At 42.6% G+C, this 3,167-nt stretch overlaps 1 pseudogene; it reads right to left on the bottom strand.

Annotated features, from left to right (window-relative positions):
* Positions 1-509: 509 nt before the first annotated feature.
* On the bottom strand, positions 510-1,035 carry LOC115068241 (annotated as a pseudogene).
* Between the last annotated feature and the right edge of the window lie 2,132 nt (positions 1,036-3,167).

Raw genomic sequence — 3,167 nt, 5'->3', positions numbered from 1 at the left:
GCATCATTTCTTGAAGAGGCTGTCTGTTCTCCAGTGTATATTTTTGACAACTTTGTAAAATAGTGGGTGACTATAGCTATAAGGCTCTATTTCTGGATCTTCTGTTCTACAGCCCTACTTGTCTATCTTTGTTATTGATCATTGTCAGCATGGTGAAATGATGCCAATGAATTTGTGATGTGTCATGACAGTCTCATTCTCATTGTGAGTGCTGGACTGAAGGAGAGTGTGCAGGATGAGAGAAGAGGAAAAGGGAAGGAGAACGAGAGCTGGTGAGGAAGTCATTCTAGGTCAGTCCTTGGAGGAGCTGCTTCAGAATTTCCAGCCTGTGACACCCAAACCACAGCCTATCCTGTAGCCTAGAGTGAAGCCCACTGCGATTGGCACTGGCTGTGAAGCCCACTGCGATTAGCACTGGCTCCAGTCATTTCTGTCACTTCCTTCAAGCACAAGGCATCACCTGCTTCCTCAGTTGGCTCCGTGATGGGCTTCTGCATTAGGGGCAATGCTCATTTTCCTGCTGTGGACTGACTGCTGGCACAGAGGTAGGTCCAGGGCTGAGTCTCCTGCTTCAGAGGACTGGATTTCCAGGTTGCAACGTGAGCTTGGGGGACATTTTGCTGAGAATCGCTCTTTGAGCATTTCTATTTGTTCAAGAACTTCTTCATTCTGAAATTTATTCAAAACTTTAAACTCTTTGTTCTGGTTCTGTTGATACCAGTAAACAACAGGCTACCCCTTTTCAGGGGTACAGCTCATTTTTGCTCTATGTCCTTTTCCTTTAACCAGATATTTAGGAGTCTGGACAACTTTACCATCGAAAGGGTCTGGAAGAGAAAGAAACATAAGCGGTACATGCAGCCCAGGAGGGACCTGGATGTACAGCTGGCAATGTCGGGACAAGGACTTTCCTTTTGTGCTCTGGAGTCACCTGCTCCCAGGAGACAGAAGGCTACACAGCAGAGGAGCCTTGCACGTGTGGTGGCGTCGAGGTAGAATAAAGATGAGGTGTCCGCACTCTTCATCAGTAGCCTTCCTGTGACACGCTCCCTTTTGCAGACATAGAACTGTCATGTTACCACTTCCTGTTGCTCCCTAAATACTTCATGGTGTCGCTAGGAAAGCTTTCACCATAAGTCAACAAATAGACTGGGTGATATTTTAGACATTTAAAAGGTTTTATGGGTCTGTAGGTCCGTGGTAATGTGCTTGCCTTGCATGAGTGAGGTCCTAGGTTCATTCACCAGTACTGCCAACCCCCCCCATTTTATAACTGTTTCTGCTGACATAAGCAATAACATAACAATAAAAATGTCCAACTACTTAAGACTGCACTCTAACTTTTCATCCTCAGTGTCCTGATTGCTGGAATTGCAGCTGTGTCACCACACTCTTCTTCCTCTGTTTCATCTCTGTCTTTATTTTTCCAAATCTCTTTTACCTTTTAAATACTTGATTTTACTTATTATTTCTTACATTGACATCTGCATTTTATGATAAAACCAATGATGTAAAAGCAAGAGACGGGTACCTCTTAATATAATGCCATTTTTTTTTTAATTTATTTGGGGATAATGTGCAAGCCATGGTATATATAAGCAAGTCAGAGCACAACTCTCAGGAGTAAGTTTTCTCCTTCCACCATATGGATTCTGGATATTGAACTCAGGTTGTCAGTTTTGGGGACAAGGAACATCTTCACACACTAAGCCATCATGCCTGCCCAACATCTTGGTTTTCTATTTGTTTGTTTGTTTGTTTGTTTGTTTTAGACAAGGTCTCTCTTTTTTATCTGGTTCTGGTTATAAAACTCAGGTCCTCGTACTTAAATGATAAGTACTTCACCAATTCAGTCATCTCAAAAGCCAATATAGTAATTTTGAAGAGGCATCTAGAAATACAGGGGAATTAAAACAAAATAAAATTTTAAAAGCGCATGTAGTATACCATGTGTCAATAATTGCTATTCTGGGAATATAATACTATAAAGTGATTATAAAGGTACATGATATATGGTATGAATGGTCCGTGCAAATATTTTCACTATTCACAGGAGACTGAAGGAAATTTGGTTTCTTTTTTGGAAAAAGTGAGCATGGAAACTATGCATCAGGACAGATGAGAAAGAAACATGGAGTGTTTCATTCACTTCCAACTCAGGGGAGCACCTAAATGCCAGAATTACATCCTTATAGAATAATACTTATGTGACTTTAAATACATGCAAAATGTGCCCAGAGTCGAGTGTGTAGTGAGAAACTCCTGAGTACAATCTTCAAAAATTGTTTCTGTCTCTTCAGATTTTAAACCCAGACTCAGAAAGTCCCAGGCTGACCTTATCAGCATGGTGACAGGATGCCAAGAGAATTAGTGATCTTTGGTGACCATCTTATCCACATGATGTGCAGGTTCTCTGTAAAAAGATAAAGATGGTAGATGTGGAGAGAATGGCACAGGCAGACAAATGAAGAGAAAAAGGTGATAGGATGAACAGTCACCCCAGGCCTGGCCTAGGACCAGCTACAGCACTATCAGTCTGTCATCCATTACTTCTAAACACCTTCTAGCCTTGCGTGAACTCTGCTGTGGTTTACACTGGCCCCAGTTAATTTCTGTTGCTTCCTTCCAACCTAGAGCATCACCTGCTTCCTGAGTTGACTCCATGGTGGGTTTGTGTACCGAGAGAAATGTGCGTTACCCTGCTGTGGACTGACTGCTGGCACAGAGGTACAGGGCTGAGTCTCCTGCTTCAGAGGACTGGATTTCCAGGTTGCAGGGTGAGTTTGAGTGACATTTTGCTGAGAATCGTTCCTTGACCATGTCTATTTGTTCTAAAACTTGTTGACTCTGAAAACTAATCAAAAAATTTAATTCTTTATTGTGCTTCTGTTGATACCAACAGACAAAACTGTGCCCTTTTTCAGGGGTACAACTCATCTCTACTTTCTGCCCTTTTCCTTTAACCAGATGTCTTGGAGTCTGAATAACAGCATCAAAGGAACCTGGAAGAGAAAAAAGCAGAAGAGGTGAACACAGCCCAGAAAGGACCTTGATAAGAACAAAGGCTGGAATGTGTGGTGGACAGTCTCAGGACAAGGGCTTTCCTTGTGTGCTCTGGATTCACCTGCTCCCAGGAGAAGGAGGGCTACACAGCAGAGCCGCCTTGC

This window comes from Nannospalax galili, unplaced genomic scaffold (genome assembly GCF_000622305.1).
Source record: "Nannospalax galili isolate Female #2095 unplaced genomic scaffold, S.galili_v1.0 scaffold1049, whole genome shotgun sequence".
NCBI lineage: Eukaryota > Metazoa > Chordata > Mammalia > Rodentia > Spalacidae > Nannospalax > Nannospalax galili.
Note: the sequence above shows the minus strand (reverse complement) of the source record. Positions and strands in the feature narration are given on the sequence as shown.